Source organism: Papio anubis, chromosome 8, assembly GCF_008728515.1.
Source record: "Papio anubis isolate 15944 chromosome 8, Panubis1.0, whole genome shotgun sequence".
NCBI classification, from domain to species: domain Eukaryota; kingdom Metazoa; phylum Chordata; class Mammalia; order Primates; family Cercopithecidae; genus Papio; species Papio anubis.
Window position 1 is genome coordinate 19,047,221 of NC_044983.1, and position 26,176 is coordinate 19,073,396.

Consider the following 26,176-nt stretch of genomic DNA (forward strand, 5'->3'; position numbering starts at 1 on the left):
AACCTCTCCTCCCACAAACAAGATGTACTTGAATACCTACACATAAAATGTTGCATTCAATTTTAGAATGTGAAGAGATCACTTGAGGCCTATCCAGAGGGCTCTAAGGTAGGTACGTACTATACAGGGCTTGGAGACCTGGACTGCTCTGGTCACGTAGATGTGAGAGGGTGATATCAGCGGAGAGTTGTAGTGAGTAAGAAAATGTTCTCAGGAAACCTCAGCTTGTCGTTATATGGCAGAAACATGTTCAGATGTGTGACTCAGGGATTACTTAAAATAGTTGGGGCTGAAGACAATGAAGAGAGTATCCCAGGCGTCAGGGCTGATGGGTAAGGATGTGAGTTAAGGAAGGCACTGACACACTGCAAAGAGGAGAAGGTGAGAAAGCAGAGGAATGAGGGTGGAAGGAGCAAGAACTGCACCTTCCAGGTGCACTAGGGTATTACTACCTCCTCTTTCCCTATGCTGGAGTGAGGAGGAGGAAAAAGAAAGGACTAGTAGAAGCTGTTTCTAAGAGATCTCTGGCTTCTCCATGAGAATTGCTGAACTTTGTTTCCAATTCAATGGCAATCCAAAAAAATTAATATAAGCATTTTTCCGGACCATATAGATAACCACCTTAAAACCAGCCACTGATTTCATTGTCCCCATTTGCCTTGGCATTGTGGTCATGTCTGTAACAATTAGCACTACAATAATTGACGCAGTCTAGATAGAAAAGAACAGAGGGGAAATTGCAATGTAAATGGCACACTCCTGCCAAGTGAAAACCAAATGACTTCATGGATGCTGATGTGTTCGTGGGAGAATTGAATTGTCACAAGGCATGTGGAAGCAGAGGCAAGCCAAACTCAGAGGACCTGTTGGATGTGCTCATGTCCTGGGTGGTTGACTGAGTTTTAGCAAAGCAATACTGACTGTAATAGTTTGGATTCTGTCATCTTCTTTGTATTTAATCTGTAAATTTGTTTTGGGTTTGTGGCTGCCACAGACAGCCCGTTCTTCTCTTTCTGGACATGTGGTAAAATGGCACGGTGAGCAGGACACATGATTAGTTCTGGCCGGTGAGTTATGAGTGCGAAGTGACGCTCCACAGTATTTAGCTGCAGTGTGAGTCTCTCCAGCACTGCCTTTGCCTCTCGCAGTATCTCCCTGTGTGCTGCTCCAGGTGCGTCCCAACTCCTCTGTGCCTCCTCTGGAAGCGGGTCTGTAGAAACTGGGTCCATGGTCTCCCTTCCATTCTAACTTCCAGTTGGATTTGGCCAATGGAGTGTTCTGGCAGGAGACTGCAGGGCAGGAGGTGAATGGGGTCCAAAGAGTAGGAATAAGTGCCTTGGCTCCGTGTGCCAGGTCAGTCTGGGTTGGCTGCATCCCTCTGCCAGTCACTCTCCAGGGGCTGGTAACTGCTTCCCCACCTTGTGTCTTCATGGAAAGAATGGCTAAGCATTTCTAGCCTTCTGGTAGTAAACTGCAACTTACCGCTTTCCCTAACCCCTCCTTTGCCTTGTAAATAGTGCAAATAAATAACAGATAAACTGCTCCTCAAAGACTTCAGTTTAGGTGTCCTTTTTGTCTCTTGCCAGGACTTGACTGGTGCAGTATTGGTGGCTGCTGGGTCAGATGAGCTCTCTGCTACTCAGAGAAACAATCAATGTTTGCAACCACTAAGAGGGACTTTTGTTATTACCGCCTACCCTGACAGATTCAGGCTATGACTATTTAAGGGGGTAAGTATAATAAATTAATAACTAGTTTTATGTTTTCAGATGTCTTAAAACTATTTAAGGGGATCCATGCAAAATGTTGTTCCCTTAAAAGAGGGCACATTTCTCTCACATGGAGAAACATTGGTAAGAGGTAAAGACTTTGAAGTCAGCCAACTTGATGTGGTGTGCAGGTGCTGCAATTTACTTCAGACAATGCATCTGTAAAAGGAAGATAAGAGCTCAGCAGGCAAGATGACCAAATAGGAACAGCTTCCAGTGAGATCGCTGCAGAAGGCAGGTGATTTCTGCATTTCCAACTGAGGTACCCCAGTTCATCTCGGACTGGTTAGACACTGAGTGCAGCCCACAGAGGGTGAGCCAAAGCAGGTTGGGACATTGAGCATCAGGAACCATGCACTCCAGCCCAGATACTGTACTTTTCCCATGGTGTTTGCAACCGACAGACCAGGAGACCCCCTCCGGTGCCTACCCAACAGGGCCCTGGGTTTCAAGCACAAAACTGGGAGGCCATCTGGGCAGAAAATGAACTAGTTGCAAGAGCTATTTTTTGTTCATACCCCAGTGGTGTCTGGAACACCAGCATGGCAGAACTGTTCACTCCCCTGGAAAGGGGTGCTGAAGCCAGGGAGCCAAGTGGTCTGGCTAGGCAGGTCCTACCCCCGTGGAGCCAGCAAACTAAGATCCACTGGCTTGAAATTCTCACTGCCAGCACAGCAGCAGCCTGAGATCAACCTGGGACACTCCAGCTTGGTGGAGGGAGGGGTATCTGCCATTGCTAAGGCTTGAGTAGGTGGTTTTACCTCAACAGTGTAAACAAAGCCACCGGGAAGTTCAAACTGGGCGGAGCCCACTGCAGCTCAGCAAGGCTGCTGTGGCCAGATTGCCAGATTTCTCCTCTCTTGTCTTCTTGGTGGGACAGAACACCTGCAGGAAGGGACAGCTGTGAGCACAGCTTCAGCAAACTTAAACCTCCCTGTCTGATGGCTCTGAAGAGAGCAGTGGACCTCCTGGCACAGCATTCGAGCTGTGCTAAGGGTCAGAATGCCTCCTCAAGTTGGGTACCTGACTGGGAGCCACCTCCCAGTAGGGGCTGACAGACACCTCATACAGGAAAGCTGTGGCTGGCATCTGGCAGGTGCCCCTCTGGGATGAAGCTTCCAGAGGAAAGAAAAGGCAGCAATCTTTGCTGTTCTGCAGCCTCTGCTGGTGATACCCAGGCAAACCGAATCTGGAGTGGACCTCCAGGAAACTCCAGCAGACCTGCAGCAGAGTGGCCTGATTATTAGAAGGAAAACTAACAAACAGAAAGGAATAGCACATCCACTCAAAGACCCCATCTGAAGGTCACCAACATCAAAGACCAAAGGTAGATAAATCCACAAAGGAGGGGAGAAACCAGAATACCTCTTCTCTGCCAAAGGATCACAACTCCTTGCCAGCAAGAGAACAAAACTGGATGGAGAATGAGTTTGATAAACTGACAGAAGTAGGCTTCAGAAGGTGGGTAATAACAAACTCCTCTGAGCTAAAGTGCAAGGAAGCTAAGAACCTTGAAAAAAGGTTAGACAAATTGCTAACTAGAATAACCCATTTAGAGAAGAACATAAATGACCTGATGGAGCTGAAAAACACAACACGTGGACTTCATGAAGCATACACAAGTATCAATAGCCAAATCAAGTAGAAGAAAGGATATCAGAGATTGAAGATCAAGTTAATGAAATAAAGCAAGAAGACAAGATTAGAGAAAAAAGAATAAAAAGGAACTAACAAAACCTCCAAGAAATATGGGACTATGTGAAAAGACCAAATCTACATTTTATTGGTGTAGCTGAACGTGACAGGGAGAATGGAACCAAGTTGGAAAACACTGAGGAGAATGTCCCCAACCTAGCAAGGCAGGCCAACATTCAAATTCAGGAAATATGCAGAACACTACAAACATATTCCTCAAGGAAAGCAACCCCAAGACACATAATCACCAAATTCACCAAGGTTGAAATGAAAAAATGTTAAGGGCAGCCAGAAAGAAAGGTCAGGTTACCCACAAAGGGAAGCCTGTCAGGCTAACAGTGGATCTCTCTGAAAAAACCCTACAAGCCAGAAGAGAGTAGGGGCCAATATTCAACATTCTTAAAGAAAAGAATTTTCAATCCAGAATTTCATATCCAGCCAAACTAAGCTTCAGAAGTGAAGGAGAAATAAAATCCTTTATAGACAAGCAAATGCTGAGAGATTTTTGTCACCACCAGGCCTACCTTACAAGAGCTCCTGAAGGAAGCACTAAACATGGAAAGGAACAACTGGTAACAGCTACTGCAAAAACATACCAAATTGTAGAAACCATTGACACTATGAAGAAACTGCATCAACTAACAGGCAAAATAAGCAGCTAGTATCATGACAGGATCAAATTCACACATAAAAATATTAACCTTAAATGTAAATGGGCTAAATGCCCCAGTGAAAAGACACAGACTGGCAAACTGGATAAAGAGTCATGACCCATTGGTGTGCTGTATTCAGAAGACACACATATAGGCTCATTTACCAAGCAAATGGAAAGCAAAAAAAAAGCAGGAGTTGCAATCCTAATCTCTGATAAAAACAGACTTTAAACCAACAAAGATCAAAAGAGACAAAGAAGGCCATTACATAATGGTAAAGGGATCTATGCACCAAGAAGAGCAAACTATCCTAAATATATATGTACCCAATATAGGAGCACCCAGATTCACAAAGCAAGTCCTTAGAGACCTACAAAGAGACTTAGACTCCCACACAATAATAGTGGGAGACTTTAACACCCCACTGTCAACATTAGACAGATCAATGAGACAGAAAATTAACAGGGGTATTCAGGACTTGAACTTAGCTCTGGACCAAGCAGACCTAATAGACATCTACAGAACTCTCCACCCCAAATCAACAGAATATATATTCTTCTCAGCACCACATCACACTTATTCTAAAATTGGTCACTTAATTGGAAGTAAAACACTCCTGGGCAAATGTGAATGAATGGAAATCACAACAAACAGTCTCTCAGACCACAGTGCAATCAAATTAGAACTAGGATTAAGAAACTCAAAACCACACAACTACATGGAAACTGAACAACCTGCTCCTGAATGACTACTAGGTACATAACAGAATGAAGGCAGAAATAAAGATGTTCTTTGAAACCAATGAGAACAAAGACACAATGTACCAGAATCTCTGGGACACATTTAAAGCAGTGTGTAGAGGGAAATTTATAGCACTAAATGCCCACTAGAGAAAGTAGGAAAGATCTAAAATTGACACCCGAACATCACAATTAAAAGAACTAGAGAAGCAAGAGCAAACATTCAAAAGCTAGCAGAAGGCAAGAAATAACTAAGATCAGAGCAGAACTGAAGGACATAGAGACATGAAAAACCCTTCAAAAAATCAATGAATCCAGGAGCTGGTTTTTGGAAAAGAGCAACAAAACTGATAGACCACTAGACAGACTGAAAAAGAAGACGAGAGAAGAATCAAATAGATGCAATAAAAAATGATATAGGGGATATCACTGCTGACTGATCCCCCAGAAATACATACTACCATCAGAAAATACTATAAACACCTCTACACAAATAAATTAGAAAATCTAGAAGAAATGGATAAATTCCTGGACACATATACCCTCCCAAGACTAAACCAGGAAGAAGTCAAATCCCTGAATAGACCAATAACAAGTTCTGAAATTGAGGCAGTAATTTAATAGCCTACCAACCAAAAAAAGTCCAGGACCAGATGGATTCACAGCTGAATTCTACCAGAGGTACAAGGAGAAGCTGGTACCATTCCTTCTGAAACATTCCAATCAATAGAAAAATGAGGCCAGAGTCATCTGGATACCAAAACCTGGCAGAGAAGCAACAAAAAGAAAATTTCAGGCCAATATCCCTGATGAACATCAATACCAAAATCCTTAATAAAATACAGGCAAACGGAATCCAGCAGCACATCAAAAAGCTTATCCACGACTATCAAGTTGGCTTCATACCTGTGATGCAAGGCTGGTTCAACATACACAAATCAATAAATGTAATCCATCACATAAACAGAACCAATGACAAAAACCACATGATTATCTCAATAGATGCAGAAAGGCCTTCAACAAAATTCAACACCTCTTCATGCTAAAAACTCTCAATAAACTAGGTATCAATGGAACATATCTCAAAATAATAAGAGCTATTTATGACAAACCCACAGCCAGTACCATACTGAATGGGCAAAAACTGGAAGCATTCCCTTTGAAAACCAGCACAAGACAAGGATACCCTCTCTTACCACTCCTGTTCAACATAGTATTGGAAGTTCTGGCCAGGGCAATCAGGCAAGAGAAAGAAATAAAGGGTATTCAAATAGGAAGAGAGGAAGTCAAATTGTATCTGTTTGCAGATGACATGATTATATATTTAGAAAACCCCATTGTCTCAGGTCAAAATCTCCTTAAGCTGATAAGCAACTTCAGCAAAGTCTCAGGATACAAAATCAATGTGCAGAAATCACAAGCATTCCCATACACGAGTAACAGACAAACAGCCAAACCATGAGTGAACTCCCATTCACAATTGCTACAAAGAGAATAAAATACCTAGGAATCAAACTTACAAGGGATGTGAAGGACTTCTTCAAGGAGAACTACAAACTACTGCTTAAGGAAATAAGAACGGACACAAACAAATGGAAAAATTTGGTACAAAGATAATAAAATACCTAGGAATCTAACTTACAAGGGATGTGAAGGACCTCTTCAGGGAGAACTACAAACCACTGCTCAACGAAATAAAAGAGGACACAAACAAATGGAAGAACATTCCATGCTCATGGATAGGAAGAATCAATATCGTGAAAATGGCCATACTGCCCAAGGTAATTTATAGATTCAATGCTATCCTCATTACACTACCATTGACTTTATTCACAGAATTGGAAAAAACTACTTTAAAGTTCATATGTAACCAAAAAAGAGCCTGCATAGCCAACACAATCCTAAGCAAAAAGAACAAAGCTGGACCCATCATGCTACCTGACTTCAAACTATACTACAAGGCTACAGTAACCAAAACAGCATGGTACTGGTATCAAAACAGATATATAGACCAATGCAACAGGACAAATGCCTCAGAAATAACACCACACATCTACAACCATCTGATCTTTGACAAACCTGAGAAAAACAAGCAATGGGGAAAAGATTCCCTATTTAATAAATGGTGTAGCAAAACTGGCTAGCCATATGAAGAAGACTGAAACTGGACCCATTCCTTACACCTTATACAAAAATCTACTCAAGATGGATTAAAGACTTAAACGTAAGACCTAAAATAATAAAAATTCTAGGAAAAAACCTAGGCAACACCCTTCAGGACATAGGCATGGGCAAAGACTTCAGGTCTAAAACACCAAAAGCAATGGCAACAAAAGCCAAAATTGACAAATGGGATCTAATCAAACTAAAGAACTTCTGCACAGCAAAAGAAACTATCAGAGTGAACAGGCAACCTACAGAATGGGAGAAAAGTTTTGCAATCTATCCATCTGACAAAGGGCTAATATCTAAAATCTACAAAGAACTTAAACAAATTTAGAAGAACAAAACAACCCCATCAAAAAGTGGGCAAAGGATATGGACAGACACTTTTCAAAAGAAGACATTTATGCAGCCCACAAACATATGAAAAAATGCTCATTATCACTAGTCATTAGAGAAATGCAAATCAAAACCACAATGAGATACCATCTCTTGCCAGTTAGAATGGCAATATTAAGTCAGGAAACAACAGATGCTGGAAAGGATGTGGAGAAATAGGAATGCTTTTACACTGTTGGTGGGAGTGTAAAGTAGTCCAATCATTGTGGAAGACAGTGTGGCACTTCCTCAAAATACCATTTGACCCTGCAATCCCATTACTGGGTCAAAGGATTGTAAATTATTCTACTATAAAGACACATGCACGTGTATGTTTATTGTGGCGCTATTCACAATAGCAAAAACTTGGAACCAACCCAAATGGCCATCAATGATAGACTGGATAAAGAAAATGTGGCACATATACACCATGGAAAACTATGCAGTCATAAAAAAGAATGAGTTCATGTCCTTCGCAGGGACATGGATGACTCTAGAAACCATCATTCTCAGCAAACTAACACAAGAGCAGAAAACCAAACATGACATGTTCTCACTCATAAGTGGGAGTTGAACAATGAGAAGACATGGATACAGGGAGGGGAATATCACACACTGGGGCCTGGTGGGGGATGGCTAGGGGAGGGATAGCATTAGAAGAAATACTTAATGTGGGGGACAGGTTGATGGGTGCAGCAAACCACCATGACACATGTATACCTATGTAACAAACCTGCACATTCTGCACATGTACCCCAGAACTTAAAGTATAATTTGAAAATCCAACTCTTAGGAATGTTGTAAAGTTTAGATAATGCATCTAAGATGCTCAGTGGATGACGTGGCATCTAGCATTTGCTCTATAAATGATGGCTAATATTAACTCATCAGTGATAGCTACAATTAAACTGTTACTAACAATAACCTAAAGGATTATTGCCTAGAAAGTAATGTATAGAGTAATCGGGCAAGGGATGAGGAAAAAGAAAGAGTTAGCCAGCAAGGAAGGGGTTGACTATGGAGCAAGTGATCAGGAGGCAGGAAGACCTTTGGAGAAACAGGAGGAGGGACTGTGATTAGGCCAGCAACGGCAGAGTGGAGTCAGGCCAGGCCCAGAGCTGATGGCTAAGGCACTCTAGAAGCTGCTAGAGTATCTGTGGGAAAGCCTGGGATATAGAGGTGAGGTAAGACTCCCAATTTTAAAAAATGTTTTTTAGTGACAGGATCTCACTCGGGCACCCAGACTAGAGTGCAGTGGCATGAACTCCTAGACTCAGATGTCCTCCCACCTCAACCTCCTGAGTAGCTGGAATTACAAGAATGAGTCAGGATGCCCAGCTAATTTTTTTTTTTCTTTTGTAAAGACAAGGTCTCACTATGTTGCCCCGGCTAGTCTTAAACTCATGGCCTCGAGCAATTCTCCTCCTTCAGCTTCCCAAAATGCTGGAATTACAGGCATTAGCTGCCACACCCAGCCCACGGCTCCCCATTTTTGACCTTCATCCCCGTATCTTTGATGCAAGACACCCAAAAAAAAAGCAGCATGGCAATTATCCCAAAAATAGGCCACCCAGGACCAGTGCACAGCCCCTGCCTTTGTTAAGATCTGATAGGAAGAGCTCAAAGGCAGGCCTCCCTGGGCACTGCCAGCTACTGGGTCCTTCTAAGCTTTGGAATCCTCACACCTGCCAAATGCAGTATGGAGCAGCTTAAGGGCCACCTATAGGTGAACTAGCCATGCATTATGGGCCTTAGTCTTTCTCTTTGACATCTCCATTGTTCCCAGGTAAGGCATGCTCAGAGCTGGCATTTCCTCTAAGAAAGCTGCATCCACTGTCATATGGTGAAAAGAATTCTGGCACCCCACAGCCACTTTTCTTATTGATGATGATGGTAATAATAATAATTTTATGGTACTTTTATACAACATAAGCTACAAACAGAAAATAGTGCCTTCGATCAGGAAATGTGTCACACTTTTTTTCTGTCAGAGCCCCACACTTGCATACATACAATACACATATAGAGCTCACATTTAGTGTTCTCAATAATGCTGTAAGATAGTTGTCATTTTCCTCATTCTCAGGCAAGGCACCTGAGCTTCGGGGTGATGAAAGAGATTACTTAGATGATCAGAGACTGAGAAAGTGCTGATGTTGGGACACCCAGAGAGGTCTTATTGGAGCAGGGCTAGGCTCAAATCAGGGAAGGAAGCTGAGAACCTGGAATCCCAGGCTGAGCCTGGCCAAGTGTCCACCTACAGGGAGTTCCAGAGGTTAGGGCACTAAGTCCAAGAAGTTGTGAGCAGGAAACCAGAGTGAGAAGAGCTGGCCAAAATTGGTGAGGTGGGGAGAATACATGAAGGCCTGATTAGAGATAAAGCTGAATTTGAAAAGCTAAGGCAAAGAGAAAGTGAGATAACCAGAGGCTGAGGAGACCCAGGACTTTCAGAGACGAGTTTCAGGCAGACTTCTCCCCGAATGCCACTGGTAAGACACTCTCATTAGGATGGGTTTGGTCCCTAAAGCAGATTGACATCACTGGACACTTTGACTCTAATTCCAGGCCAGTGCTATATCCCAAGATCCTTATCCTGAGGTTCATGTGTGTACAGAATTTTGTGTCTGTGTGTTTGCAGATGTGTGTGCCCTTGGGAAGATGGTTCATAGCTTTTATTATATAGTCAACGGGATCTTTGTGCTCTCCCACATAAGCAACTCAGCTGCCTTCACCACATATGCTTGCCGCCAGCCCCTGAACAACTTTGTTCTGAAATTTAATGTCCTGCCCAATCGTTTCTATGAGCCACTCTTGTAACTCACCGTCAATGAATTGATTAATTGATTGATAAGAACTTCTTTGGTGTCTAAACCAGGACTAGACACCACAATAAATATAGCAATTACTTAAGGCACAGTCCCACCCCCAAGATTCCCCTTAAGATCTGGGCTTGGAGACAAGAGACAGCATGAGGAGCTGACTAAAAGACAGCATAAAAGTCAGACATAGAGACATTACCAGTCAGAAGAGGAGAGATGAGTGAGAGGTGGGTTACCAGATGGCCACACGTGTTGGCTGTGGTCGGGAGAAAATTGTGACCTTGGACCCAGACCATCTGGGTTTTAGTTCTCACTACCACCTGCTGCACTGTTGGGTGAAGGATTAATGTCTCTCATTTGCAAAAATAGGGATCAGAGCATTCATGCTGTAGGTGTTGTTACCAACACAATGGAGGTTTATTTAAGTTCACGTGGGTGCAAATGCCACATGGGTGCAAGTGCCTAGGTCAGGCAAATAGTCCACGATGCTCCAAGCTCATCATGAGCACCACAGGTATTTATTTTAAAAGTATATATTGTTGGATTTTCCTATCTATGAATGTCTTATACATTGAATCACATTTTGCAATCTTTTCTATGAATGTCTTATACATTGAATCACATTTTGCAATCTTTTTCCATCCCAAGTATATTGTAATGGTCACCTATGTTAATAGAGGGAGTTCTGGTTAATTCTTTTGCACTTACTATACATTGCCACACTGTATTTATACCTTATGTTGGTAGATTTTCCCCCAAAATATTTACTATTATAAATATTTCTGTTATAATCATACTTGCAGATGTGCAAGAGTTTCTCCTGAAGTGGATTTTCTGGCTGGTAGAGTATTTGCATTTTATGCTTTGTCAGAAAACCACATTATTTTCCAAGTACTTGGACTAATTTACACTGTCATCTCTGGTGTATGAAAATTCCATTGCCTTGCTGATATTTGATATTGTCAGACTCACGAAATTCTGCATCTGATTTTGATGGCACTAAATAGTAGATGGTTTTCATTTCCATTCCTCTAATGACTATTGTGAATAAGTACCTTTATTATAATTGTCTTGGCTGTACCAGTGTTGTTATGTTAAATGCCTCGTGATATCTTTGTCCTGATTTCTTATTGACTCATAAAAGTTCTTTATATATTCTGAATACTAACCCTTTCTGTTTGTGTAGCAAACATCTTCTCACAGTTTTGGCTTGTTGCTTGAATTTCTTTATGGTCTCTTGATGAACACCTGTAATTCTTGAAATGAATTACTATTTAAGGCAAGGCTATGAAGACCCAACTTGTTGGTTACTTAATAGACTTTGATAATAAATGAGAACATCAAGGATGGTAGGGTGGGCTGAATACATATGACTTAGAGAAAGAAAATGACAAGCTCAGTCCTTTAAATTCTCATTCAAGGTAACGTCAAGAAACCAGATGTTTCTGTAATTGCACTAAAATATTATCTCATCGACCATAGCTATATAACCAAGGTACCTAAAAACTCATTGCAAAATTTGATCTTGTAGCTTGAGAATTACTACACAAATTGAATTTATGACTGTCCTAAATTTCTTACGTAAAAGTGAGGGCACTGATTAAGGAAGAATGGGATGTGAGCATTGGCAGGTGGATATTTTGGTAAATTTGGATGAACTTAAGCCAAGATGCTCACTCCTTAAAAATTTCCACTTACCAGCAGAAGCAGCCCATCTTCCTCTACCCAAAACATCAGCCTATCCTTGCTTAAAGGTCAGCTAAAAACCCCAACTGAAGCAGTAACCTTGCATAGGTGGACTGATGTCTTTTAACATCCACCTTCACCTCTCCCAATTGCCTACAGGGCTCAGGGAAATGGGTATTTTACATAGTGAAAGAATTGCAAGGTCGAGCTAATTCAAATGATAAAAAAATAATAAAATAAAAGAGGAGTATGTGTGGCAATAGATTTCAGGAGTGCCAGATCAGAGAAAAAGAAACACTGTGTAGAATCGGGTCAAATGTATTGATATGAGTGCACTTAATGAAGATTATAGATTTGGTGTGTTAGTTAGAACAGCTGAGAAGTGCCCTAACAGTGTGCTTGGAAGTTTGATTGCAACTTGAAATCAGTGAACTACAGTGAATGATGAAGCCACATTTCTTTGGTATAATACAGAGGAAGAAATCCAACCTCTGCAAAGACGTGGGCAAACTGGAGTGGATGTGTTGTATGTGAGACCCACTCATCCTCACTCTAATATCTCCCTGGAGGGCTCAGAGGACATTTTCTTCACCAAAAAGCAAACAAATAAATAAAAACCAAATACCAATAATAAAACAAAACAAAACAAACACACTGGGAAATAGATTGGTGAAGGGGAAGCCAGCCTCCTTGAAAAGCTCTATAGGGCTTATTCTCTGTAGGAAGGATGGGTCATGGTAGATGGTTCTGTAATTTTGATGGAGATGATGGTACCCAGCAGTGGTAGAAGCCAAGGGGCAGCCCTTAACCAACAAAACCACAATGGGCACTTCTGCCGGAAAAAAAAAAATGCAATAGGGCCTAATGAGCAGCTAATATCAATGAATATTTATTAAGCATTTATAATACACTAGGCATTGTAAAAAATGCTTTCTGTGCATCCTCATTGCATTGTCACAGTGACAATGAGAGGGAAGCGCTACAGTATTTTCCCATTTTACAGATGAAGCTCTTGGGGCTCAGAGACGTTAAATAACTTGCCCTCTCTCACCAAAGAAGGTGGGAGAGGATATTTAACATCTCTAAGGTTGACTTATGGTAATCACAATGGGTAGACTTCAAAGGAGTCTTTGGTAGAACCTAATTCATTTGTGGAATGCTTAGTAATGAAATTAGTTTGTTACTAACTCAGTCTCTAGGGCTGAAAGTGATGTTTTACTTGATATAAATAATTGAAAAAGTTCCAAGACTGATGACCCAAATCTTGGCACCAAAAGTTGTGGCCCTTTGCCTAATTCTAAGAACTGAGGCAGTTCACCAACCCAGAGGCTCTTGATTAAAGGAGAGACTAGGTGACTCTAAAGAAGGACTCTACATCCCCGATGCGAGTTTATGCTGCATATTTGTTTTCCTAAACTTCACCCACAGAGACCTATAGCCATTTATCATGATTCGTATGCCTGGAAGAAAGGGAATTAACCAGTCTTTGGTGAGGTAGATTACTAAATATTCGCTGAGACCTGACACTAATCCCTAATCCCCAAAGATCACAGACATTACTATGGTCTACCGATTAGAGCAAGGCCTGATGGAGATCAGAGGCCACCCCACACAGCATGGGTGTGGCCCATCTTACATTGAGGGTGTGATCACTCAATGTCTTGGCTCTGTGTGGAGGTCTCTAACTCAATTCCCCCAGCCCCTTGCATGGATCCAGATTTTGTCTCTTGCCTCTGTACAACTATGGAAATAGAAGTTCCAATCACTGGGGATTGGCAGAAGCCCAAGACTTTAGCATAGCTTCACAACTGCTGTAGGTGAGGTCTTTAGCTGGTCTTTAAGCAAGGATAAGTTGGTGTTTGGGATAGAGGAGAACGGGCTGCCTCTGCTGGCAAGTGGAATTTTTTAGGGAGGGAGCATCATTGTATTTACATTCATCCGTATTGACCAAAGGGTCCTCCTTCTAATTCTCAGATTTGTGTTTTTACTTCATTTTTTACTTCTAGGGATTTCTCTTTTTCTCTTGTCAATTTAGCACATGTATTAAAAAAATATGGTTACTTTTCTCAATTTTATCATTTGATTTGTGCCATAAGTAGATACATACATATGTTTTCCATTCTACCAGATGCTAACTAAGTTCCTGGTGCAGGTCAGGGACCGACTGTCTCCTTTATTATTATTATTATTTTATGAGCTCAGTTCAACAAACACATAAGGAATGCTTACTCTGTGTTAGGCACCATGCTGGGTGCTGAGGAAGCAAGCCTGGGGTTCTTGTATTTAATGTTTTCTGTAAGAACAACTCTCTAGCCAGCACCCTCCATTTACTGGGATCTCTCTATGCTAAGTGCTGAAACATCCCATGCGCATTCTGTGTTTTTGCCTATGCTGCTTTTTCACACCTGAAATACCTTCTTCTCCATCCTTTTCCTAGCCTACTGCTACCTGCTTTTGAAGGATACTAAGCCCCACCGTTTTCATGAATCTTACTCAATCTTGAATATTAGAGAGGCTCTGTCTCTTCTCTTTCTTTGAATATAATATTGCCATTTGTGCTGATCGATGTAAAATGTGAGTACTTATTTCTTCATGTAATTTAATATTGTCAACCTCCCCACTCCAATCCCCTGCTAGATTTCAAGCTCCCTGAAGATGAAGGCTGAATCCTACATCTCACTTGTATCCTCCATGGCTCATTGAACAAGTGCTAGCTACATGGAGACTGCTCAATAAATATTGAATAATTCACGAGGGACTCAATAAATAACGATTGCTTAATTGATTAGCTCCGTCAATAAATCTTGCTTTGAACAGAGGTACAGCCATTGAAGATACTCAAAAGGCAATCTGGGTCACTGTGCCTCCGGATAGGGGAAAGCTCCGTGAATATAAGGTCTGGTGGGAGAAGGCAAGTTATTTAACCTCTCTAAGCCCCAGGAGCTTCATCTGTGAAATGGGAAAATATTGTAGTGCTTCCCTCTCATTGTCACTGTGACAATGCAATGAGGATGATACACAGAAGGCATTTATCACACTGCCTAGTCCATTATAAATGCTTAAAAAATATTAATTGATATTAGCTACTCATTGATCTTAAGAACTGGATTGAAGGAAACACCATGAGAAAAATTTCTTTCTGTGGCCATAGTACCCAACAGCTTCATGTTTTAGAAGCATTGTACCACTTTACTCCCCTAATATTCTTGTGAGGTCACCAAGAGTGTAAGTAGTCTGTACAAGTGAGTGGGTCGTAGGGTCATTTGGAGACTGTCGTTGACTCCTGATACATGGTCCCTTCTGTGATCCTGACTGTGATGGGAAGGGTCAGGGAAGGAGTGGTAGATGCATTTACACATCTCGTTGTTCCACACGCATGCCCTAAGAACTTACTAGGTACCAGGCACTGTGCTGGACACCAGGATTTCAGCTGTAAAAGTACAGTCAAAGTCCTTACAAACCATGGAAAGGGGTCATCAGGAGCTATGGATGCTCATGACCAGAGCCCGTTACTCAGTCTGTTGGAGGAGAGGCTGTCAGGAAAGACTTCCTAGAGGAAGTGACACTTGGGATGAGACCAAATAGATGAGATGGGAGTGATGTGAGACCCCCCAAAGCAGCTGCCGTAGGGGTGTAAGATGGAGAAGACAGTGTGTCCATGGCTGCATCAGACCCAGCCCGGGGACTAAGCTACAGTCATGGATGTTCTGGCTGTGCCTCCTGTGCAATGGAATCAGGAGGTCAGCAGCTCAAAGAAATGCCTCCACTCAGGATCTCTGCATCCCCTCTCTCTCCTTCCTGGGCCACTCAGCCACCTCCTGGGAGAGAGAATACAGAAAGCTGTTTCCCCACCTGATGCCTGAAATGGGAGGGAAGAAGAGAAGGTGACTGCCTGGATCTCTTACTTGGGATGGAGTGTTGTCATGGAAACAACTTTTCACCCTAGGATTTTTGGGGGCTGTCAAGAAGTGACAACCAGATCTGGGACACTGGCTAGAGAGGCCATGAAAGGCCATGAGAGGTGATTTCCCACCTGCCTTCTTCCTCCAGAGCTTACCACTTGCAGCAGTCTCTTCTACCCCACCCCCAACCCACATACATCCTCTTGTCACATAAACATCTCCTTCAGTGGTACCTACTGACTTTTAGCCTTCTAAACCAGAAAGAAAAACAGTGATGAGTTACCAGTCTACAGCATTTCACCCACATTTATCTCATTTAATACTCTTAACGACCTTGAAATTCATTCATTCATTCCTATAACAAATATGTATCAAGGACCAACTCTATACCAGGTGTAAGCTTCATTATGCTCTTGTCATCTTATGAATGAGGGTATGCAGCCTCAGAAAGGTTAAGTGACCCACCTTGGGTCACACACTGAGTAAATAATAAAGTCAATGAACAGATTATAGAGATCAAGTCAGCTGAGCTAACTTCAAATACTTTTTCCGCTATAGTGGAAAACACTTTTCTAATTAATTGGTCTTTGGATTATTCCATATGGAGTTTTATGGAAAAAAAAATAAATTCTGGGCATGCCAAGCAAACAATGGCTAAGTGCTTTCATCAAAGAGTTCATTGGCAAATTACATTCATTACCTATCTACCCTATTGGGAACCAAACAAAACAAAAACGTGAAGTCAAGTCCTTTGTCTTTCTTCAATGCCTACTCCCATCACTCTTTCCAAGAAAGGCTCTGATACTTACACAGAGGTATACGCAACAAAAATACCTTGATCAAGACCAGCCTGGCCAACATGGTGAAACTCCATCTTTACTAAAAATACAAAAATCAGCTGGGTGTGGTGACAGGTGCCTATAATCCCAGCTACTCAGGAGGCTGAGGCAGGAGAATCGCTTGAACCTGAAAGGCAGAGGTGCAGTGAGCCGAGATCACACCACTGCATTCCAGCCTGGGCGAGAGAGTGAGGCTCCATCTCAAAAAAAGAAAAAGCTTGAAATGCTACCCCATCGTGGATGAGAATTGTGAGTATTATGTCCTGCAAGGGTGAGGCTAGAACACTTGCTGCCGTTCCCACAGTGGAGGTCTGCTTTTGCAAACTCAGCAATAATGGAAAGCACCTGTTCAGTCTTAGGCATGGTAGAAATTTGTGGGGGAGGGAGAAATGCAGAACCCACAAGCCATGTTGTGTTGGAAGAGAGAGAAAGTAAAAAGTTTGAAACACTGTGGTGTCATAAAACCAGCCAGAAGAACTGATTTTGGGGATTAAGAGTGACTAAATTGTTGGCCAGACACGGTGGCTCATGCCTGTAATCCCAGCACTTTGGGAGGCTGAGGTGGGTGGATCACGAGGTCAGGAGTTCAAGACCAGCCTGACCAACATGGTGAAACCCCGTCTCTCCTAAAAATACAAAAATTAGCCGACTGTGGTGGCACATGCCTGTAGTCCCAGCTACTCAAGAGACTGAGGCAAGAGAATTGCTTGAGCCCGGGAGGCAGAGGCTGCAGTAAGCTGAGATCATGCCACTGCACTCCATCCTCGGCGACAGAGCGAGACTTTGTCTCCAAAAAAAGAGTGACTACATTGTCACATTCGCTTTTGCCTTTTCTAACCCCCTCCGTGCATGTGCAAACCCATTAGAAAAGCAACAAGCAGGGCTGGTGAAGGAATCAGGGGGAAGGCTTCTCTCATACTCTGTCTCCCACATAGGAGCATGGTCCCCAAGTTTTAAGTCTTACTGCTGCCACTTTCTGATTGAGTGTCTTTTAGCAATTTATACTCTGAGTCACAATTTTCTCATCTGCAGAATGAGTGTAATAATAGCAGCCTTGCAGAGTCATCATGAGGACCCAGTGTAACCATCTGCACATGAGACAGGAGCAGCCAGCACCATGGAACAAGGTAAGGTTTGGAGGGAAAGAGCCCCTACTCAGGACATGCCTCTACACACTGAGCTATGTGACCATCAGAAACTCACCACACCTCCAGCCTCATCCACCTCACTTTTCACATGAGAAAAGTAACAAACTTATGCTTTGTTGGAATCAAAGGCGATAACAAGTAAATGTAATAATGCTGTTAAACTGTCAAGTCCTATTCAGATGAAAAGATACACCAACACCTTTCTCCTAAGCAGGGCATTGTTCCTCCGTGAATACCTACAATCAAGGTTTTCTCAGGCCCCATGAATGCGCTGCCAGTGCCAGTGCTGGGGTATTACAAAGGAGCAGAAGTTGTGGGCCCCTCCTGGCTGGAGAATAACATCAAGGTAACCCTAAGCAGGAAGTGAGGACGGTTTAGACTGCACTGTCTCAGTGACATGCTGGGGTAAGGAGGAGGCACAGGATGTCAGAAAGGCCTGTAGATGAGGCCATGGAGGATCTGAGGCTGCGACGGGTCCGGGAGGATGAGCATCCTGGGTGTCCCAGCCTGAATGCCTCCAGAGGCAGACAAAGGCTGGGCAAAAGGAGTTCGCATGAGAGATGCGCAGATGTTCTTATCAAGCCCAAGGGAGAGTAAGAATGTGAGTCAGGACAGGCAGCAAGGCCCAGAAAGCGTCCAATGTTGTGCAAGCCACCCCTGTTTGCAACTGGGCTCAACCCTGCCGAGGGGCCAGGAAGCTACGGTGTATATCTGCCCATTCCAGTGCCGCATAGAATTGACAGTGCTTCCTGCCAGGAGCTTTCTGACATTCCCTTGGCCAGAGAATGTCCTCAGGCCAAGAGACACAGAGAGCTGAGGACTGCGGGCTGGTAGGCCGAGGGGATACGAATGGGGCACCGGTAGCATCTGCTAGCTTTGGCAGATGGGAGCTAGGGCCACTCCATGCTAAGGGACAACATGAACAAAAGGAAGAAGATGGGTTCAGTGAGGAGCTCACCACGCTTGGCTCCAGAGGGAGAGAGTATTTGAAATTGGGACTATCCACAGAAATCACCAAATATATGAGGGGCAGCAAGGAAACTCTAAGAGGGTAAAGTGGGCAGCAGTGTGGAGCTGCTGGGCACCACTGATGGTGGGAGGTGTTACAAGGGAAATGCCTCTTGTTCTGGGGTGATGAGCTTCTTGCAGCACCGGCTGGGGCCTGCAGTTGGACAGTGGTGACCGGATGAGTGGCCAGGCATGGTTCCACTCAATGCTGGTGAATGAGCTCTCCCCTGGCAGTTTGCAAAGCTCAGGCCCACAGCTCACTGTGGAACTGGAAGTGCCACAGCACCCACCCCTGCCGCCAAGCCATGCCCCACTTCTGCTGCTAAATGGAGAAAGGACGGAGCCTACATTAGAAACCAGAGACCTGACAAAGTGGGCGGGACAGGAGGTTCCTGGCAAGCAGACAGACAGAACTACAGAATGCCACGAGAGAAAGGAAGGTGGCTGGTCTTTCGGTCAGAAGCGCCGGCTGGATGTGGAGCACTGCTACAGTGACCGGCGCTGCCACCACTGTGAGCAGCAACTCTCCCAGACCCTCCTTCACCTGCAACTCATCCCAGTGGCTGCTCCTCTTGAGTGGCCGGGGCGAGAGGGATACTGCATGCGATGGGACTGATAAACCGATTCAAATAGCAATAGACTCACTCACCGATACTGTCTCATTGAAACACATTGCTCATTTATTCCCCTTCATCAGCCTTTGAGACACAGTCATTATTTTCCAGATGAGCTAAGGGAAGCCCGGAGAGATCAAGTGACCTGCTCAAGGGTATTTGGCTGCTGGGGGCTGAACCCTCTCATTGCAATCAGGTTCATTTGGCTCTAAGTCCTGTGTGCTCTTTATGAAGTCATAGCAAGGCCTGGACTAGGGTGAGAAAGGACAGGTGTCTACGAGGCGGGACTTAAGGAGGCGCTGGCCCTCAGGGGCATGCGAGGGCAGGGTGAGCACCTGAGAGTGAGGGCCTCCTTAAAGTCTGCGGTCCAGGGTCCTTTAGTCCCCTAATCCCAGAGCAGAACAGAAAACCTTCAAAGCCAGCTGCTGCCTGAAGAGCCTCAGACTTACTCCCCTGGGGCAGCAAAGCGGTTTTCTTTACCCACAGGGCCCTGGAGTGCTGACTGGGAGATGGGGCTGTCAGGGACTCATGGGGAAGAATAGCACATTTGCTACAAACTCATTCAGCTGAGTTTTACCCTGTGGCTGCCTCTGTAGTGTCTTTTGTGACACCAGGAATGTGTTCCATACACACTGAATAGCTTCTCTTCCCATTCGTGCCTGTGCCTGGAACTAGACAATCATTCATTCATTAATTCATTCATTTATTTGTAGCCTTCCTCTTTATATAGGCTTAGAGAGCCACTACTTGAAGTCAAGCCTTATGTCAGGCAGCAGAGATGCTGAGGTGAGGTTGAAGAAAACACACGGGTTTCTCCTCTCATGGACTCCAATGACACGGTAATTAGAAGTCATTAGCAGATTGCTCCCAGCAAGTGGAAAGCAGTGAGAATTCTGAACCAAGCCTTCTCTGGACTTCAGGGAAGTCCCTCTAAGGAAGTGGCGTCTAAACTGGAACGCCACTGCCTCTTATATGTCTACCCTGCAGTTCCTACATTTAAGGGTTTCTGGGAACTTTAAAATATCTAGTGTGAGTGGATTTGGCCCTCTCTGAGCCTGAGAGAGTAGGTGTGCAGTAAAAGTTAAGGCTTGCTAGCTTGGAGTCTTATGGCTCCTTATAGGACTGAGACTTGACCCTGTGACTCCAGCCTAGGGTTATGTAAGGATGTGGCTGACCTCAGAGGAGTCCACGGGAACTGTAGCTGTGCATCCGGAACCCATTTATTTGCTGACACTTCTCATTTCCTTTCAGAACAAACCTACATTCCTAGGCCTATACTTTTCTTGAGAAAATGGGTTTGTTATAAGTCACTCGATAAAACACCCTACCTTGGCTTCCCAGTACAAACTCTAGTTTCATTTAAGTCTTATTTTCTTGTTTCCTGAACTGATGATCCCCAAATCTATCTATCTGTTCATTAGGATCACCTGAAGACCTATGAAAATGTCCAACGTCCAGGCCACACCCCAGACCAGTTAAATCAATCACTGAGGCTAAGATCAATATGTTTTTAAGCTTCCCAGTCGGAATTGGAATTTCAACCGCTGGTCAGTTTCTCCTACGCACACAGGTTGATATGGGCGCCATTGTGGGGCTGGTGTTGCCATCTCTCCCTCCCTATTAAACTTCTCCTACTAGAGCTACAATACTTTTAGGCCCTCGGATAGCTGTGCTTTTCGAATTCTTATCCTTCCACTGTTCTACCTCTTTTATTCAAGGCAGCCTTTCATACATGCATTTATTCTTTCATTCACTTACAAGAATATACTGAATATGGATTCTAGGAACTAGGAATGAATTGTTGACCTTGGGCTAGGGTGAGAACATTTGAATGGTTCTTCATGGTGACCCCCTTCCCTGCCCCCATAAAAGCCTCTCTCCTTCCTTCCTTCCAGTCCATTGATGCATGGGCCCAGGCAGTGCCAACCGTTTCCTTGCTTGTAGTCAGTGTCCCGCCTACCAATGCCTGCCTTCCCCTCCTGTTGGAGGGTATAGTAGTCTGTTTTCACGCTGCCAATGAAGACATATCCCAGAGTGGGTAATTTATAAAGAAAAAGAGGTTTAATGGACTCACAGTTCCACATGGCTGGGGAGGCCTCACAATCATGGTGGAAGATGAGGAGGAGCAAAGTCATGTCTTACATGGTGGCAAGCAAGAGAGAAAGACAGCCAAGTGAAAGGGGAAATCCCTTATAAAACCATCAGACCTCATCAGACTTACTCACTACCATGAGAGCAGTATGGGGGAAACTGCCCCCATGATTCAATTATCTCCACCAGGTCCCTCCCACAGCATATGGGAATTATGAGAGCTACAATTCAAGATGAGATTTGGGTGGGGCACAGCCAAACCGTATCAGAGGGTCCAAATGCAACTCTTCTAGAGTTAACTACCAATTCCCAAAACCTCTTGACTGTTTGTTTCACAGAGATATTTTTTTGAGGTCGTAGTAAAAAATAATTTTAGAAACATGCCCTGATAAGTCTGGGTTCCTGAAATTGAGGGGGTGAATCCTTCAGCCCTAGTAGCCCTGAATGAGTCCTGTCTTCTGAACTTGACTCCAAGCCTCCCTAACAGCAGCAGTGATGTCCTCAAATGACACAGTCAAAACTCTCACTAGATGCTTGTTGAGTGAAATTTAACAGATCATGTGATGATTGGAGAAAGGGAGGGAGGAAGAAAGGAGAAGAGAACAGGAGGGAGAGGAAAAGCGAGGAGACAGGCAGTAAGCCAGAGAGGAGAGAGACAAAGAGACACAGAATGGAACCGATTTTGAGATCCTACCTGTCCTGCCCATGGCCTTGTGGAGGACAGAGGAATGGGGCATCTGAGCTCACTCACACTGCCAATTTGAACTGTTCTGCCCTAGCCTCCCTCCCTACCCACCTGAGAGCATTGGGAAGCTGCCCCATGAAGGCTTTATACAAAGCAACACCATAGTAACTGTTTTCTCCACTAAAAGATGCCTATGCAGTGAAGCTCTGCATTCTTGTCTTCCCTCTCCGCAACTGGGAGAGTCTTCCACTCTCTCCAGCAAACCACTCACCAGCCACCGAGTGACTGTATCTCATATTGTCACGACTGTCATTACCAGCATTAGTATTTTCTTTGTTCTTTCGCATTTCCCTGGCTCTGCTGGTCTAAAATGGGCTTTCCGTGACTTTAATTGGCTATCATTAGCCTTGAGCTCAGTGAGGCAGTCACAGAGTTCATTTGACTAAGGCACAAGCAGAGACGAAGTCTGAACAACTTGCTCAGGGTCTCCAGCTCGAGAGTCCTGCAGATGAGGGCTCACACTCCCTAAGTTTACTATCCTTTCCTCAACCCCATCTTGTCCTTCCCCAAGGGGGAAATCTCCTCTACAGTTATCACACTAGGAGAAATTATACCTCCCTGAATTGTAAGCCTGGGCATCTGTGTGTCAAAGCAGAGAGGAAGTCAGGGAGGTAGCTTGTGTCTTGGAGGGGTGTGAGGGGCTGGCCTGGGTGAGCAGATGGACAGAGCTGAGCTGCCGGGTTCCATGTCAACAATGGCAAGTCCATGAGGAATTTCTGTAGAATTAGATATATTGCTGGACGTGAATAATTAAGGATTCTGATGTGGTCAGGTAGATTAATGTCCCTCTGAAAGCTCTGGATCAATGTTGGAAGGGAAAAAAATAAAAGACATGCATAATTTAAAAAAAACCATCAGAAACTTTGCTTGACATGATGACATTACTGATTTTTTTATGATCTTCTCAAATATACTCTATAACCGTTATTAATTTAGTATCGTTAATAGCTCATCCTTCAAATGTCAGGCAAGAGCCAAAGCTGAAAAACACAACTATTTAGGGCTGGAAAACGTCCAGGGAGGAGAGGCAGAAAGCTCTAGGAACATGAGGGCCTGGGTTGCCTCCAGCTTCCCGAGAAACTCCCAGCCCAGCTCTCCGTTGCTGTGACTTCTCCCTCTTGAGCTACTTTGTTTGTGGTTCACAAAGACAGCCAACTCTGGCCCATTCGCTAGGCATCCGCCACCTTGGCTTGCCTGATCTTATGCACAGAGTAATGCCAGGGATCCAGTGCGGGAGAATGTTGAGGTGCTCCAATAAGTCTCTCCTCTGAAATAAAGACCTCTTGATGGTGCCCGATACCCAAGTGCTCATGATCAGGTGTGGCATCCTGTTGGGTTAAGTATCACCTTCTCACAGCCAGATGTTTCTGAAAATGCAGGTGCTTCTGCAGAGGACAGTATACTAATACAATGTACTAATATTATTTGTAAGGAATGTTTACAGGATGCTTACTATGTGCCAGGCCCTGTTCTAAGTACTTTACATGCATTATTGCATTTAATCCTCATAGCAACCAAGAATATTATTACTTCCAATGTTATGTATAGAAAAATAGATTCAAAGATACTAAGTAACTTAACTGGGGTCACACAGCTAGTAAGTGTTGGAGCTAGAACTCAAACTGGGTCTGATACCAGCAGCTGCATCTTTAGCCACTTTGTTACATCTGTCATCCTGGTAGATTCCTGATGTATTAATCAAGTGACACTGGATTTATCCACAAAGAAGAAAGCACCTTGCTCTTCCAGAAAAAAGGGGAGCGAAAAGTGGTGAAGTTGTGGGTGGGTAAGGAAGGAGTTACTGGACAGAGGTGAAAGAAACATTTTCCCCAGCAACAGTCTCATCTCCTCTAAATGACTCTGGAGGGGAGGGGCTCACGTGTCACCCCACTGGGCCCCTGAAGTGGCTCAGAAGACCCAGCCTCCTGGATGATTCTTAGTAAGAAAGGTTGGAAGCATATGTTCTCCAAAGACTAGAGGAGACTGAGAAGTCCCCCAAAATTCCAAACCTTTCAACCTAGAGTGGACTTGACCCTAGAGAGCCAAGGTGGGGCATGCCAGGAACAGATTTCTTAAGGGACAGCAGCTTGGGAAACAGAGCTAGCTTGAAATCAGAAGCCTTAGATTGAGGTGTTGATGTTGGACAAGCTTGCTTGCTCTCTCTCCCCTCAGTTTTTGCATCATAAAGTAAGAGTATGGCCCTGAAGGCTTCTACCAAGCCTGTGTTCCTGTGACATTGAGTTTTCCTTAAAAGGACAAAGCATGACCATATCCCCCGGAAGCCTGGACCCTCAGGAGCCAGGGTGCAGAGATGTCTGAGAGAGAGCAGAGTAGGAAGGTAGTGTCCTCACCATCGGGCCCTCAGCATGACTTGCCTCGCACAGTGGGATACCCAGCAGATTCTCCAAGGACCTCAGAGTGCTGTGTTCTTATTTCTTTAAGGACTGTCTTTTCTTAGACAGTCCTTAAAAGAAGGGAAGGGATGGCTACTCCTACATTGAGCCAAGATACAGATTTAATTTATCTGCTCAGTTCAATGGCTCAGGAAAAGCAAATCCAGAGTTGTTTGACTGCTCTAATGAGTCTTCAACATAAATGAGCAAGCAGGGTTGCCCATGTAGACACAGGCTGAGCCAGCAGAGCACAGTTTGCTTAGCTGCCTGCGAAGGTGGCTGGATGTCTCCACAAATCACAGTGTACCTGTGCACGTACACACACACAGGCACAGTTTCTTACTATTAAATTAGCCAAGTTGGATCTCAGCAGTGGGAAATCTGCATTTTAATACTGAATCAGTAATTAATAGCCTAGACACTTAGTTCACTTTCCTTTGATTGGCTTTACGTAGATACAGAATGGACAGAGGTGTCCTTCCTTCCAACCAGCAAGCTGTCTCTCCCTCACCACCCCTCCTGCCCCCCTCCTGAGAATGAATATGTTCCTGTCTCATTTGCATCCTATTATTACTGCATTGAAGCTATAGTCACGTACAACCTCTTTATATTCACTTGAAAATTAAATTATAAAAGTTTTTCTGCGTTGCAATTTATGTTCTGGTTGGAGCCAATTGTTTTTTGTATTCCGGCAAATATCACAGTCTCCAGGACTTAATGAATTCATAAGCATTGATTCCTAGGGGGAATAGTATGCATAGTATATTGGAAAATAGAGAAGCTCAGCCTAATGTCAAAATGTTTTACTTTCTCCCACCCAAGCCTTACATACACTTGGGAAATTCTTGTGGACGCCAGGCAGCTTATGTCTGCAGGCACCTGTCAATACTGCCTGCTATACTGAGGGGTGCCTGCAAAAAGCTATGCCTTCTGAATATATCAAGCAATGGATGCTATAGAATCTAGATGTTTTTTATGCCATCTGTTATTTTAGGACAAATCAGTAATCAGCCTCAACCCCTACCTTGGCCACTCCCCAGTTCCTAAAAGCCACAGCCACTGCCTCTGTCCATGATGGAAGTCACACACTTGTAGCCGACTGACATATTTTGTATGTATTTTATGACTTTTTTTTTTCTTACAGGCCAACATTTAAATATTTGGAGATTTCACCTAAAAATCCAAATTTTGACCTTCTTAAAAACATCTGAAGGTCTGAGAGCATTGAGCCGACGTTCAACGTGATGGTAGTCTAGAGGTGTGGAGTAACAGCAGTCAGCTTCCTTTAAACAGTGTATGTCAGGAGACAGACTCTACAATTTGATCCTCACCACTTGTGGATAGCGGCCCAATAGGATCTGCCATTTTTTCAGAGAACATGTATGCTTTTGCCTCTACAATCTCTATTAAAAGTGGGAAAACAAATACAGACCTAGAAAGCAAAGATCTCAATCCAGGGGCAAGAATATGTTTTTTTGAAGGAAGTGAAACAATGTTGCTGCTTAATTTCCAAATAGAGTACTCTGGAATTTT

General features: G+C 43.7%; 1 long non-coding RNA gene across 1 annotated transcript; it reads left to right on the top strand.

Moving 5' to 3' along the window:
• The first annotated feature begins 1 nt into the window (after position 1).
• Positions 2–25,873, top strand: LOC103886673. Its single transcript, XR_004185767.1, has 6 exons — positions 2–108; positions 1,587–1,730; positions 17,677–17,771; positions 20,128–20,253; positions 20,836–20,961; positions 25,788–25,873. It is a non-coding gene; the product is annotated as an uncharacterized LOC103886673 (long non-coding RNA).
• Positions 25,874–26,176: the final 303 nt, after the last annotated feature.